This window comes from Lissotriton helveticus, chromosome 3_2 (genome assembly GCF_964261635.1).
Source record: "Lissotriton helveticus chromosome 3_2, aLisHel1.1, whole genome shotgun sequence".
Taxonomy (NCBI): domain Eukaryota; kingdom Metazoa; phylum Chordata; class Amphibia; order Caudata; family Salamandridae; genus Lissotriton; species Lissotriton helveticus.
This window is the reverse complement of record NC_136062.1, coordinates 1,945,001-1,961,417: the sequence shown is the minus strand read 5'-3', so window position 1 is coordinate 1,961,417 and position 16,417 is coordinate 1,945,001. Positions and strand designations below refer to the sequence as shown.

The 16,417-nt window shown below is 48.3% G+C and overlaps 1 protein-coding gene across 1 annotated transcript in view; it reads left to right on the top strand.

Annotated features, from left to right (window-relative positions):
• The window catches only part of ADAMTSL3 (ADAMTS like 3), a 2,298,702-nt gene that overhangs the window by 1,974,246 nt on the left and 308,039 nt on the right, over positions 1–16,417 (top strand). The window lies entirely within an intron of this gene.

Below are 16,417 nucleotides of genomic sequence, written 5' to 3'. Positions count from 1 at the left end.
TTATTATCTATCCCTCTATTTTTCTAGCTCTATATTTTTGTGTTTTCTGCTACTTTTTGTTAATTTTAAACTACTTTTTTAAACTCTTTTCTTTTCTTCTTCCCTATTCTATTTCTTCTTTATTATTTAGCTTCCGTTCTGCCCAGACCATGGTAAAGGGAGTCGGGAAGCAGCCCGCGAAGGGGAAGGGTCCCGCACCCCGTGCCCTGCTCCCGTGCGGGCGTTTGAGGGGGGAGAATGTCGCGCCCCGGGAGATCTTCAGCGCGGAGGAGGTGGCTGCACTAGTTTTTTATGTTCAGCGCCGCCTCCCCAGGACCATCATGGCAGGCGGCAAGATCGCTAGCGGTTACGGGATCCGGGAGCGCCGGAAGCGGTGGGAGAAGGTGTGCCAGTCCATGTACCAACAATCTCGGGTCCGGCGCACCTACAACCAAGTCACCCACCGTTGGACGGATATCCTGGACCGGGAACGCGATCTGCTGGACCTGCTCGGCCTTGAGATCCCTGGGCTTTGTGAGTAGTAGTAGCTATTTCTTTACTACTCTGTTTTCTCCTGCTCTCTGTGTTATTATCTTGCACATTTTTGTTTTTTACCAAGAGCAATAATGCTGCTGATTACATTGTAGGTAAATTATATTTCAAAATCTTCTGTGCATTTCAGGTGCACTGCTCTCCTTCTCAGTAGCGCTGCTACTATGCTTATTTGTTTTCGATTTTGTGTTCATTTCATTGGCCTGTGAAATTATGCATGAGTGTAGTTTAAAGAACTGTGTAATGCTAGACACTAAGGGTCAGATATTTAATTACCGGCGCATCCCTGCAAAGTAGCAGGGATGCGCCAGTAATTGTGCGCCACGCCACCACCACCCATGGTGCACCGTATTTACAATGCGGCGCACCATGTGCCCAAAACGTCACCGAAGCGTTACGCTTCTGTGCTGTAAAGGCGGCGCATTGCTGGAGTTGCGTCGCAACGATGGTGCAGCTCCAGCAATGCTCTCGGGTGCTCTTTCTCCCCAATGCTGTGTCAAGCCGTACGTCTGCTTCAAGCAGGCGCAGGGTTTGAGTCACGCATCATTGTCCTCAAAGTGACCGATTAAAATCTTGTAGATGTCACTCAGCCACTTTTAGGATGCGTTCCTGCGCAGGAACGCCCTCCCTTGCGCCGGAACGCCCCCTGATGGCGCAGGGCTTTACAACGTGATGCATCTCCCATATGCGTCACGTTGTTAATATACGCCGCACCATGGCGCCTCTTTTGTCCTGCCGCTGCGTCACAAAAGTCACGCAACAATGGAGCAAAAGAGCCGCAAGGGGCTTCTAAATCAGCCCCTACAGACTCAAGTCCAGTCCTTCCTTTGTACACATGGCGATAAGAAGAAATAGTGGTGGAGGATTGATAGTTTGAGTATTTTAATGACTGGTTAATGTAGTAGGAAACTTTTTAGTGTTGTCGCTGATCTACAATCACGATGGACTTTGTCTGTCACTTTGCGTGCTGCGGACTGCTGCCTGCCAGTCCTAGGCGAACCTTTTTAGTAGTTTGTTTAGTGAGTTACATAGGAACTTTCCAAGTCGACGGTCCGCAAATCAAGCAATACTAATAACGTAGTAGACCACATGGGATCGGTCAATATATCCCGTGGAATAGTTGTCTATTTTCTATTTCGCCAAAATATTTTGTTATTGTTCTTTTGAAATGTTTGATTTGGTTGACAACAATCATCCATGTTTTCGTGTCTTTCTTTCTTTCATGTTGTACATCAGCTCCCCCCAGGGGCAAGAGGACAGAGGAGGAGGTGGTTGCTGCTGCTGCTGTAGAAGGCCAGGGTCGGCCAGGCGAGGGCTCCTTTGCTGGCCCCAGTAAGTTTTCATTTTAATATAGAGTGCCTATTTTTTCCTAGCGTTCCTCATTCGATTTTTTCTAAATCGTCTTTGATCTTCTTGTAGACTGTATCTAAATTCTTATCCTGCCTCGACTATGACTCCCTGTGGTATTACTAGATTATTCTTATTAGTCTGTCAATGTAGCTAACTAAGATTGCACATTTGGCAATTCCATTGGACTCTCATTCTAGTCAGCAATAGCTCTATGCACTGAGCCTTCCCTGGAAAAGGAACATTTTTACTTCAGATTAGACAGTCACAAATTATTACATTGTTTTCTGGTTTTTTTCACATTTCTTTATTCCTAGACCAAATATTATATAGTAGTGAGTGGTGTATTCTAACAATCTTAAATGTACTTTGTAGGTGGAACATCTGGTGGCGGGGCCAGCGCGGAGGTGGTGGTACTGGATGAGGAAGACACTTCTGGGGAGGAGGTGGTGCAAGTGCCGGACGACACAATGTGCCTGTGAGGGTTCACACGGTGATGGCGGGCAGAGGTAAGCTATATATTCCTTACTTATTGAGATTGAAGACTGCAGAGTGTGCTTTCTGCACGGGTGTATTATAAATCAACCAGGTAGTAGCCTCCTCTAAATGTACTTCGACTTAGCTGTGAAGTTTTTGACGAGAAGAATCCCAATCAGATCTGAGATGAACTTGATGGATGGGATGAACGAAAAGCGAAAGAAGGGTGTAAGTAAGTGTGGAAGGACGAGAAATGTAATGATGACTGGCAAAGAAGAATGATATGTGTTTGCTTGGTCCCCGAGGTGGCTGGGAAGGAAAGAATATGGTATGGTGCATGGCTGGGTGAATGATGAAGCAAGGATGGGTGGAAGCAGAACAGTATTGGTGGGTGAAACAGAAACTGTATGTGTGCATATACTTTGAATGGATGGATGCCTGGATCATGGTACTATCTGACTCTTAGATAGCATATGTGTATCTAGAGAGAGTAGATGGTCACTGGATGAACTAAGTGTTACTTTGAAGAGCATGTAACACCGCACCCGCACGTCCGTTCCAGTGTAGGAAAGGCAAGGAAAAGAAGTTGTAATTTTGTCCAAATACTACCATGAATAGTAGCAGTAGTTTGTATTGCAACTGCAAGCACAGCATATATCCGGTTATTACGGTGGACACTCCCTACCTCTCTTAATAATTTTAGTTTAGTAGTAGTACGTCATTCATGTGTGGGTGTATCACTGTTCACTCAATAAAAAGCAAAGCACCTAAAGTCATCCCATATGTAATCAAATACATCCCATGTGAAGTGATAGATAATCAGATTATTTAGTTTCTTCTTTTTCCTTCTCTAGTACTCATTTGCACTGTAGGGTGAAAGTTAAATTAATTAAGCAGTAGCCCTTTTAACAGAGTATTCTCAGTGCCACCTGTAATAGAAAAATATGAGCTTCACCACCTGCATGTACTGTACCGGTACAGTAACGCAAGTCTGTCTCACTCATCATGGTGTGCGTCTGTTTTTCTCGGGTGCAAGTTCACTGCGCTGGCATTATGCCGGCTTGCAGAAGATAACGTACCAATTTTCCTAAACAAGAGAGAAGAAGAAGAATAAGACTGGTGTACTGTCATAGTCGACTGTAATGGAAGTCCATAGTGCTCGTAGAATTTGTTCCTTAAACTCCCAATAATGTTAGAGCAAGGATGAAGAAGTGGGAGGTTAGATAGATACTGCTGGCCTCAATAGTTATGTACTGTGCTTTCAAGTTGCTAGTTGTACTGTGACACAACTTTCTGCTCAATCATTTTGTGTTAATCTTAAGAGCATTGGTTACAGACTATGTCTTTCTTTCTTTATATAGTTGCTCCTTCCAAATCCAACAAACCATCAAGGAAGAAGCAGGCTCGAATGGCCTGGCAACGGAGGCTGGATGCCACTGTCGCAGAATATCGGCGGCTGCTGGCCCTGGAGGAGGAGGACACGCAGTCTACTAGTACATCTACTGCGACAGCTGCATCCTTCTCCGGGCACACACGGGCAGCCAGCCAGCGCAGTGCTCCAGCGGTACGGAGCCGGGCTACCAAAACCAACCGCCAGCGCCGAGCAGCAAAGACATCAGCTGCCCCCCACAGGAGTTGCAAGGCATGCCAGCGCCGCTTATGCCTCAGAGTATCCTACCTGGAGCAGGAGGTCTTAACTTATAAGAACTTGGTGGAGGGCCTCCGCTCCGACCATGCCACCCTCCGCAAGGAGTATGATGCCCTGGCCGCTACAGTGAACAGCATCCTGCCGTAGTGTCCCTTGCCCCTTTTTTAGAAACTTTTGGGGTGTGGGAATTGGGAGTTGGGTTCTTTTTGGGACTTTTGAAGGACAATCGTTGGGGTTAGGGAGGGTCTTGCGGGAGATTATTTTGTTAGGGCTACACAAATATACTTTTTGAAACTTTATCTGAGCATTCCTGTTTTTTACTGCTTTTGAGTCTGGTGGGTGGGGGTTTAACAGTAAGTTTGTTTTCCTGAAACTTAAGTCTGTGTCATTTTCTTCCTTTAAATGTCAATGGCTAAATGTTTTCAACACTAAGTGCCTCTCACAGAGTAAGTGATCCCCCTTTCCCACCATGGATTTTCTTCAAATCACTTGCAACCAAAATTACACATTCCCACGAGTGCTCTAAGACCCCAGAACTCAGTTGCAAAAATCAAGAACACCCCGAAACACATGCAATCCTGCTGCTAGGGCTAACCCTAACGAACCCTAAGTTACAAAAAGTGCCAAAAGGCTTTTTCGCATGGATGTTGTCCAAACCAGTTTTATCCGGTATTAGACCTTCCCAGCAATGGCCCCAGAGCCGTCAACCCAGGCGAAAACAAGTCGAAGACCCCCAAACAGCCAAAAAGCAAAAGTACAAAAATGTGGACTTTGTCACTTTCCTGAAAATTTGCAAAATCACTCAGTGTGCGCTCTGCAGCTAGGATGTTGAGGACTGGCTAACTGATATAAAGGCGAAGGAAAAAACAATTAATTTGGCCCTAACTCCCCTCTGCCTCCATGGATTTCCTTCAAACCTCTTGCTATCAAAACTATCCATACCCAGCAGTGCTCCCAGACCCCGAAACCCACCCACAAACACCAGGAAGCCCCCCAAACAGGCCCCTGAAAACGCTACATTGAGCGAAATGTCAGAAAATGCAAAAACTTTTTCCTCATGGATGTTGTCCAAACCAGTTTTATCCGGTATTAGACCTTCCCAGCAATGGCCCCAGAGCCGTCAACCCAGGCGAAAACAAGTAGAAGACCCCCAAACAGCCAAAAAGCAAAGGTACAGGTGATTAAAGTTTTAATTATATTAACTGTGCAAAACAAAGAAAGACAGAAACACAGGAATAAAAGTGAATAAGTACGAAAAAGAACATTTTTGATTCATTGGCTCATTTTCAGGGCTCGGTGTCAGGGAAGAAGAGTTCGTCCTCATACTCTGCGAATTCAGACAGGAGTAGGTCAGTGTCACCTAACACAGAAGAAATTCCCTCATCTAAGTTGCTATCCTCCTCGTCTTCTTCCGTCGTGCAATCTGGTACTTTGTAATCTGGTGGTATGAGGTGCTCATTCATCTTGATCATTGTTAACCTCTCCACATTTTTGGGCGAGAGGCGGGTCCATTTGCAAGTTACAATGCCACCAGCAGCACTGAAAACACGTTCAGAAGACACGCTTGTGAGTGGGCAAGACAAGTAATGTATAGCCAGGTTGGTGATCTCTGGCCACAATTCTTTTTTCCCATGCCAATACGCCAATGGGTCAGCATTAACATAGACCTCTGTTGAGTCATTCAGATAGTCCTGCACCATCGACTCAAGGTTCTCCACGTTTCCTCCACTTTGATTACTTTTTGCTCGGACCTTTTGAGAACCAAACCCAAGCTCAGCTAGCCAATCCTCTTCATCACCCGATATTTCTGTTGTGTCTGGTGCAGATGATCCGGTTGCCGGTGTCTTTAACGGGTGAGAGGTCACTTCTGCCACAGGTGCAGAAGTGGAGTCTTTTGACTGGGGATGGCCTGCTCATGCTGATGTACTGCCTCTTCCTTGAATTTGCTGCTGCTCTCTTTCAAACCTCATGGCTGACAAGGCTAGCCAATGTTTGTACTTTGTAACATCTTCATCACCAAAAGGAAATAATGCACTGCCTGCCAGCGCCTTTTTGTAGCGTGGATGCAGAATAGTAGCACAAATGTAATGCTGTTCTGAGTGGATATTTTGAAGACGTTCATCGCCAAGTAGGCGCTCTAATAATTTTAAAACAAAAGCTTCTTGCTTTTCTTCATCTTTTTGAAACTTAGAAGACACCGCCTTCAGTTTGTGCTCCAGCATGCGCAACAATGGGATAGCTTTTCCCAAATTACAGTTCTCCCTGCTGACTGCACGCGTGAAGACCTCAAAAGGACAAAGCATGTCTGTCAGGCTTTTAACTAGCTCCCATTGCTCCGCATGTAACCTCATGTCCTTCACAGCTGTACCCAGTGTAAGGAAATACTGATCGAGTACCGTAAACTGCTCATACAGACGCTCAAGCATGTAGAAGGTTGAGTTCCAACGTGTTGGCACCTCCTGGATGAGTGCTTTCACTGGCATTCGATGTTCATGTAGCAGGCGCCTCAGATGCTTCCGGGCCTTAAAAGAATGGCTGAAATGGTTGCACATTTTTCGGCAGGTGACCACTAACTCGCATACTGGACTGTCTTTATCCAAGAATTTTTTAACTACCAGGTTTATACAGTACGCCAAACACGGCACTCTGAAATAGTTACCCAGATCCATGGCCTTAACTACATTGGCGCCATTATCCGTGGAAACATAACCAATCTCGCGTTTTTTTGGGGACAGCCAGTGAAAGACCTTTGTGTTAAACTCATTCAAAATGTTTTCTGCTGTATGACGTTTCTCCAAGCCAAACATGGCTAGTGTTGCATGTTTCCGAGCAGCTTTAAAAACTTGGTCCAGGTCAGCACCTGCGTTTAGCTTTGCTTTAACCCCTGAAAAAGAGACCCAGTGTGCAGTGATGCACATGTAATCAGTGCCTGCGCCACTGGTCCACATGTCTGTTGTCAGATGTATAGTGTGAACAGCACTCTTCTGCAAAGCTGCCCCAATCACCTCCAGCACATCTTCATGTAGTGCTAGAACCGCAACTCGGGCAAAATAGAACCGGCTAGGAACCTTCCATTTAGGGCAGAGCGCTGCCACTAATTCTAGAAAACCAACCCCTTCTACAAAAGAAAAAGGGAGAAGATCCAGCGCTAGCATTTTAGCCAGCTTAGTGTTATACAGACGCGCCGTTGGGTGGTTGCGTTCATATGGCGCGTCTGAAAACAACATGGTTCTAATGTTGCCCTGGACCATTTTACGGGATGATGATGATGACTTCTTCGACCCAGTTACGCTCGCTGATGAACTTTTTCGCATTGGTGTCTCACTCTGTCCCACACTCTTAGTGTGGCTCACAGGGGGTGTGCTGACAGGGGTACTGGGTGTAAGTGAAGCGTGTGACGCTTCTTCCTCCTCGTCATCATCAGATGGAACATCAACGTTTTCTTGACTTCCAATTCGGGCTTCCTTGATCTTCTTTAGGTGCGCAAACCATTGGACAAGGTGCTGTCTCTTAAGATGACCTCTCTGGCCTCCGGTACCATAGTTGGTACCAAGCTTACCACGACTAACTGCAAGCTTACAAATGCTACAAATGGCTAGGTTTTCCTTTTTTGGGCAAATACTAAAGAAGTCCCAAACTGCAGACTTGAAATGTCTGGGGAGGCCAGAGGAGGCGATACTGGTGGTGGTCATGCTGATAATGCCAGATGAAGTGGAGGATGCGTATTGCTGAACTTTACTACGTTGTGCACTTTGCCCACCACTAATTGAGGTCGAGGTGGATGGAGGTCCCTTCTGGCGAGGAAGAAATATGGAAGCGGTAGGTGGTGGTGTATTAGTTAACTTCAATGATTGTGGTGTTCCCATTGCCTCCTCGTCGACTTCATCATCACGCTCAGCAGCTTGTCGGGCTAGGGTCAAAATGTCTGTTTGCTGCATGCCCGCTGGGGCTTCAGTGACGTTAGTGATGACTGCGTCGTCGTCGTGAGAGTCTTCAGCAGCAGGAGTATACGCCACTTCTTGTTGAGCGTCATCACACTCCATAACTATGAGAGTTTCGACGACCTTCGTTTTACGCTTAGCTACCTTTGGCAGATCATGGTGTGCCTCAGCCTCACTCTCAGACGGCAGTGGTGCTGGTTCCCAAGTAAGATCCATATCATCAGAAGGAGGTGGGCTTGAAGAAGATGTAGACACCACCACCCTTGATCTTTTCCTTGCTCGGGATGTGGAAGACAACGAATGATCATCAGGAGGAGTGGCTTCCTCGAATGATACCTTGGCGTGATTTTCGATTTCCAGATGTGCCCCTACTTCTGAAGGAACAACTACTGTGGGCACTTGTTGTGCCCTTCCATGCACCTCTGCTTGCTCCTCTCCTTGCACCGCCTCTCCTTCCACATGTACTTGGGCTTGTACTTGCACATGTGGTTGTTGTTGCGGCTGTGGTTGTTCAACACTCGTCAGATGAGTTACAACAACCTGTGTTGATTGAGGGACATTGCTGCTACTTTCTTGCGATGAGCCAACATCACTGGTCGATGGTGATTGAACAAGTAGACTGGCTGCCTCTGCAGCACTCAAGGGCTTGGACTTAAGTTGGCGTGGGGGTGGTGGCACTGAGCCCAATGGAGCAGGGGTGCTGCTCCCAGCTTGGTCCCCAGCAGATCCCGCTGCTGCTGCAGACGTACTTTTTTTTTTATTCCCAAAAAATGTGGCGGGCGGCACACCAGTTTGCTTGGTAACTTGCTTCTTCTGCTCCTTTCTGGCATCTTTCTTGCTAGAGGAGCTACGGGGAACTTTTTTGAGGGCCATCTTCTTCAGATGTCACTCAGAACAGCAGGCCGCAGTTGCACAAGTTGCAGAGTTGTCTGTGGCCACACGTGACGTTGTGCTGCACACACCGCAGCAGGACTTCTTCCTGGCACTGGTGGTTCTCTTGTGCACCTAAAAGCAATGGAAGACAGAGGAACATCAGTTATACAACCCAAAAAATCGACAAAAACCACAAAATTTAGCACAATCCCAGCCCACCCATGCCCTCAATGATATTTTAATTCAAGAAGAGACCCCACAGAAAGACTAGGCCCATGCACCACTCACTACCCCTGGGCATAATGGATGAAAGTTATGCAAAATGGGTGCACCCCAAGCACATGTTGCCTGTACCAGCACTTAAGATGGCCACCACCACCCACATGGCCAGTCCACATCAACAGTACACCCCAAAAAAAAACGAAAAACACACAAAAATCACCACAATCCAATGCCATCCAGGGTGTTTACATTAAAGAGAGTGAGAGCCCACAGACAGACTCAGTCCATGCACCACTCACTACCCCTGGGCAAAAGGCCCCACCAGCAGCCCCATAAAATCGACAAAAAACACAAAATTCAGCACAATCCCAGCCCACCCATGGCCTCAATGATGTTTAAATTCAAGAAGACACCCCACAGAAAGACTAGGCCCATGCACCACTCACTACCCCTGGGCATAATGGATGAAAGCTAGGCAAAATGGGTGCAGGCCTCAGACACTGCCTGTCTTCAAAATGGCCCCTTGCACCCCAAGCACATGTGGAGGGCCTGCCTGTACAAGCACTCAAAATGGCCACCACCACCCACATGGCCAGTCCACATCAACAGAACACCCCAAAAAAACCGAAAAACACACAAAAATCACCACAATTCAATGCCATCCAGGATGTTTACATTAAAGAGACCCACAAGGCAGACTCAGTCCATGCACCACTCACTACCCCTGGGCAAAAGTTCACAACAGCAGCCCCAAAAAAAATGACAAAAAACACAAAATTCAGCACAATCCCAGCCCATCCATGGCCTCAATGATGTTTAAATTCAACAAAACAGTTGTATCATGCACCCATAACTAACCCTGGTCCTACTGGATACTGTGGCTACCCACAATATATTTTATTTAATGTTCTGAAAAAGTTCCAAAATTGTAGTTGCAGCAACTGTAATGCCCCAAACAAGCTTACTTGTGAAAGTTGATTTCTAATCCAAAAGTGATCCAAAGAAAGTCAAAAAGGCCTTAAATCCAAATATCCAGCAGCATCCACAAAGAGTAATCCTTCCAGGTCAAGGTCCAAATGAAAGTGACCAGCACATGAAGAAAGCACTGGGAGGAGCCTGCTAGACAGGAACAGGAAGTTGGAGACTGTGGGGCACTTCCTTCCAAAATGGACTCCTTGCTAAAAAAAGGGCAGGCAAATGTCAACCTGAGGAGTGATTCTGATAAAAATCATCATTTTCTGAAGGTTTATGCTGTTTGCTGGTGGATTTCTTGTGCAGAATTGCAAAATTTGTATTTCGCGAGTGCGAGATTGTTGCTGCCCGCCGCACCTACGTGTTCGCAATTGCGAACTCTCGCGATGCGTGCTGTGCAAGGTGGCAAGGCGCGATGACGTAATCGCGGTCGGCAAACTCCCGCGGGATCCCTCAGCAAGATCCAAAATGGCGCAGCACTCGCAAAAATATCGAGAAAAACAACTCTGCAAACGCTGAATGACTGTAAGTGAACGCCGCTCGCCGCAAAATTGTATCTCCAAGAAAAAAAATCCGCCGCGTGCGAATTTACGGATTTTTGGCAAATTCGCTAGAGTTCGCGGATTGCGAATTTGCGGAAAATCCGCAAATTCCGCGAGCGGAACGGATTTTACGCCCATGCTTAATCAATACCATCCACAGATGAGCCCACCTATGCACATGATGCCTTGCAGTAGATCCATATAGCTGGTGTCCCTGCCAGTTCGAATGGGCAGAGCTATGGTCGGCATGGGAGACCCTGGTCCTTGCAGTCTCATGCTGCATCATCTGCTCATTGACATTCCCCCATCTCATTTTGCTTACAGGTAGCCCAGGCTGCAGCTGACCTAACCACTGCTGAGGTAGCCAGGGCTGCGGACAGCTCAGTGGACTCTGCTTCTTGGCATTCCTGTGCAGTACCAGAGGCTCCTTGACATGCATCTTCCCGCATTGCAGTAGCCCCAGATGGGTGTTGTTCCTTCAGCTCCTGAAGTGGGCAGGGATAAAGTAAACTAAGTGTTTTATGGTCCTTGGAGTTCCTTGCTGCATCAGCTGCAGATTGAAGTGCCCTTATCTCCTGGCACTGCATCTGCCCCAGATGCAGTAAATGTAAATGTGTTGGACTTGTAAAGCGCACAGCTGCCCGTAAGCGTCCCGGCGCTTGCTTAGGGAACCCGTCCTGGTATTCCCCTGTGAGAAACCCCGGCAGGGTGTCCACAAGGTGAAAGCCAAGCATCCCGCCGCGAGGGGCCGTAGTGGAGATTAAGCAAGCTATTGCCCAGAGTCGCAGAGTGTGACCCCGTGAGTTGAGTAGGCACCAGAGCGAGAATTGTCGAGTCCGTGGAATTTTGGGCCCGAGACCCGCCGAGGCAGGGAATTGAACCCTGGTCCACGGTCGATCTCAGCTTCCGGGTCTGCCGCCTCTAACCACTGAGCCACGCCACTCCGTAGTGCACACCAAGTACCGGGGTACTTGCAAAAAAAGGCCCTTAGCCTGTTTAAAGTGCCAAAACAATTGAGAAAGGTAGTTATTTAGTTGGAAACATTGCTTGGGTGGGTAATGCACCCGTAGAGAGCACAATCCTTAACCTGAACATCACAGGTTAAGATCCCTGCTTGATAGTCAACTATTCATCCTTTAGAGGTTGATCATTATAATACGCGTAAGTTGACCAATAATAATACCTGTAATTTGCAATGCTACAAAATGGCAAAGAACTGCAGAATCAGGCATTGCATAAAACACAACTTAGTAATATTTAGCTCTTCCCCAGTAGCTTCTTAGCTTATGTTTAATGTACACCTAACCGATGTTTTCTTGGGAGGCCACCACTCACAGAGGCTGCTAGCTCCACCCTTCTTCCAAGCCTGGCCCTGCCTATGTGAGTGCCCACCTCTGCCTTCTAAGATAGCACCGCAGCCTCCTGCAAATGACATGATTTGCAGTTGTGGTGTGAAGGGTGGCTTGGTACTTTTCTTTCAGTAGCCAATAGAGACCCACATCTTGTCCTGCCAGTTTAGAAAGCTGAATAAACAGTGGCATACTTTATCTGACAAAAATCCAAGAAAATATCGCTTAATACGACCTGATCAATAAATCAAGCTTAATCACATATAATGGTGGGAAACCCTTATCACTTGATGCTCACCTGGGAACAATATGTGTGCGTTTATTGTAAATGATGGTGCAAAATACTAATAAACACTGAAAACAACTTCGGGGATTTATATTATTGGGGATCTATATCATCTTTAAGGTGCAATGAGACATCCCTTGTTACTTCATAAATGAGTGTTGTTTCAACTGAATCTGTACATCATTGTACACTAGTGTAAATGTGTTTATACGGTATAATTAACCAGTTTGGCGAATACACTGTATTACACCATTGCTTTGTGGGTGCTCTTGTAGGACTTAATGTTTCACCAAATAATAATTCTAATATCTATTATTTGTTACAAACCCAAAGTTGAGGATTTACATTCTTTTAATTCAGCCAATTCACTCACACTGGGCCCACTGATAAGTAGCAGCACTGAGCCAGCATTGCAGCAGCCTGGCCTTGCTCTTCACCGTTGCACTGCTCTGCAATGGCCCTGGCTGCTCATTCCAGCCTCTGGGTGCCTCACTGGATGCGCCTAGAGGGCCGTCAGCCCTGTACTGCAGTACAGTGTAGAAGAGTCAGGTACAGGACAGGACAGAGTACACTGCACTGGCAGCAAACTGAGCGGGTGTGTGCTTAGCGGTGGCCACCATTTTCCTGGTGTGCTGCTAAACAGTGCTGGAGCATAGAAATGTAAGAAAGACCCCTCATTCAAGAGAGGCAGGTGGGAAATGAGAGTGGCTGTCAGGAACACCTGGCCCAAACGAGGCAATGGAAAGTATGCCGTTGCAACAGCTCTCTGCTTAGTAGACTGTTACACGCTTACATCACATAGTGTATCCTTCTTGGGGCAGGGATAATTCTAACCACAAACACCACTAGGCTACCCTGAGCATATTTACACGGTGCCTGCTACACAGTCACATAAAAAAGAAGAATGCCGATTCTTCTACCTGACTGAATCAATCAAACACATTGATTAAATCAGATTTTTAAACCCACAGTCTTTGGACATTAAGGCACTGTAGATTAAACAAGCAAGATAGCAACTAAAGTTCCTAGTCCTCTGAAATAAATATCGACTAAAGCAGCCGCTGAAATTGAGCACTGTAGCTAACTATTATGACCCAGCATGTTTGATTATAGGGGGATAGGAAGGACGATTCTGGTAGGAGACAATTGAAATGCATACAGCTTGACAGCTCTAACGATAGGCATAGCAAGCATTATCAAAGGTCCTAAAATACATGTCCTTCAGCTATTGGAATTTCCACCACAATCACAGGTCACCGAGCATCATGGCTTATGTGTGTATACACACACAAACACACACACTCACTCTATCTCTCTCTCTTAGTACCTCCTCGTAAGTATTCCTCGCCACATGATTAACAAAGTGAGATTCAACTCCACACCAGAACCATCCACAGCAAAAACAGTTAGCCTCCCATGCCTCCCATCCCGTCCCAATATGGCTGACCCATTTCACCCATGACCTCTATAAGAGGCGGGCCGGCCCAACCCGTCAGCCTCTTTTTTTTGGTTCTGCGCTCGCAGTTCCTCCAGAGCGTGTCTTCAGGTAAGTTGGGGCGAGGTCCTGCTCCAGCAGGTCTCAGGGCCCTGGGGGGAGGCCCTGCTCTAGCGGGCTCACGCACTGGTTCCCCCACCTTCTGGCTCTGGCACTGCCATTTGGTTTTCCCGCTCTGCTCTGGTGGGCTCTGGTGCTTGCGGGCTCTTGGTATTTTAGTCTGCCCGGCGCTCCCCCCATGGTAACTTTATGCCCTGCTGTAGCGGGCTCTGAGGTTTGGACTTTGCCTTTTGGCAGCCTGTCACTGTGTTCTGGTGGGGAGTATTTCCAGCTCTGCTCCCGGGGCGGATGTGAGCTTCATTTTGATTTTGAGGCAGACCGGTTCCGGCTCTGGTCTGGGTCCGACTCGGCCTGCTGCTGACTTTTGCATTTCGCAGGCTCCCCACGGCACATATGTCGCGTCTCTTCCCCTGTGTCCTGCGGTGGACATCCTGTTGTTCCTGCCCACCACATACCCCCAAGTCTTTTGGCTTTTCTGCCCGGCTCTAGCTGTCTCTGGGGTGTGGGGTTTTCATGGGTGGCCCTGCGCGGACGGGCTCTGTTGGGTGCTCTGCCTGCTGCCAATCGCTGCCTGCTCCTACATTTGTTATGGCAATTTCTTCCAGCTCCACGGGATGCAGCTCTCACCTACAGGTGGTTGTTGCTACTCTAACACTGCATTTGCTCTGCTAGGTCCGGAGCAGGTTCGGCTCTGTGGCCATCTTGCAGGCTGCTCCCTTCGGAGCTTTGTTGCGGCAGCAGGAGCGGACTGCTCTACAGGCACTACCTTTGGCCGCAGGGGCGCTTAGGCCCCAGTAGCAGGAACGGGCTGCTCTGCGTATGGTGAGTTGCCTCATTTTGCTTATTACGGTGCCCTTCTCTTGGGGGCTCGTATCTCCAGTGGTTCCCGTATACAGCTGGGCCATCCTGGGTCTGGTTAATATTCCTCTTCCTCTTTTCCCGTAAGGGGTCTTTCTCTTGTCCCGCTTTCGGTTCCGTTTGGACGGTGGTTTTGTCTCCACGGTTTCGGTCCAGTCTGGGTTGGTTAGTGTCCGTTCTTTTCCCCAGCCCTTTGGTCTTGGGTCGGGCATTCGGTACCCCCTCTGGGTGGGTGTGTCCCTTTTCCAGCCTGGTGGGCTGGGGGTGTGCTTGGGTTCCCGGTCGGTGCAGGGTCGATTGGTCCCCCTGCTGGCTGGTTCCTCATCTGGTTTCTGATGCCCATATCTTTGCTTGTCTGGGGCTTGCCCCTGCCCTGCGGTGGCTTCTGGATTCTCTTTAGGGCAGTTTCTCACCTGCCTCATTCTATGGGGGTTTGCTGGGTTGACCCCTTTTTCCCTTCTGGCACAGTTGTGCTGTCCTTGACTGGATCATTTCTGTTCCGGTTTCGGTTTGGGTCCCCGGTGGTTGCTCGCTCCTCCGGTTTTGCACTTTCCTCTGGTCCCTTTGTTTACAGGGGTCTGGGCTTGTCTAGTCTGGCCAGGCATTTGTCTTGTTGGTGGTGCCCTCCGGGGTGCTTCTCTTATTTTCTGCTACTGCGAGTGTTGGTCTGTGGTGCTATGACTCGTCAGTGAATATTGCATTTCTGAAGGGAACAGCTTACTCAGGACAAGGGTTTGCCGCCTCCTGCCACAGTCTTTAGACTTATCCTGCGTCGGTGTGTGTTCGATCATTGCTCTTCCTTGTCCATGGGTGCTGGGTTTTACAGTTTCCCCTTCCCCGGGCGGGGCCCTTCGATTCGTGTGTGGCCTTTGCACCCTTTTCTTCTTTGTCCCAGGTGTTGTATGAGTCCCTGTGGCTTGCTGGTTTAGGTCTTTGCCTACTACCATAAAAGGTTGTGTGTAATGACCCTCTGGTGTTTCACTGGTTTCTAGGGCGTACCTTTCAGTCCTAAGGCCTGCTGGCTCGGGGTTGCTCCCTGGTGTGGTTGACTTTGCTCGGGCTTGTTTCGCCCAGCTCTTCTGTCATTCTCGACTTGGGTATGTTGCTGCCTGTGGCCTTACCTCCCTGTCTACTCCTGTTCCTTTTGGCTCTTCCTTGCTCGGCTGGGTCGGGCCTGGTTGTTGGCTGGCTGTATGGCCTCCTGGGTGCTCGCTTCGGTGGCTCATTTTCTGCTGGTGGACAGTTTCTGGGACATTTTGCTTGGCCCCTGGGCGTGACGGTTTCGCTCCCCGTGCTGCGTTCCCCTCCCTATCGGGTTGTCTTTGTTTCTTGGGGGCCTCTGGTGGGCGTCCACTTCCTTTCTGGTGGCTGGACCCTGGGCCTGGTTCCTTCCGCTCTTTGAGCTTTGTGGGCGGCCTTCTGGGTTTTCCATTTTTCGCTGTTGGCTGGTTGGGTTCCCCTGGGGCCCGGGTCATTCCGGCAGCTTCCTGGGTCTTTTTGGCCTTGTGCGTGCCTGGGTTTTCTCGTTGGTGTCGCTCCCTCTTCCGGGGGGTCCTTTGTGCGACTGAGGTCCATGTCCCACCTGTTTTTCTCCTTGCTGGTGGGGTTTTGGTACCTTAATTTATATTTGTTGTTCGGTTGGCGTGCTGGGCTCCCTTCTGTGCCTCCTTCCGTTCTTGCAATTACTGCCTGTCTCTTTTGTTCACGTCTGGTTCCAAGGCTTCGGTCCCTTGGTGGATTCAGCTCTCGCCCTGTTGGGAGTCCACTGGGCGGTGTTGCTGGGTTTCAGTCGGACTGTGTCTCTTTACTGCTGATG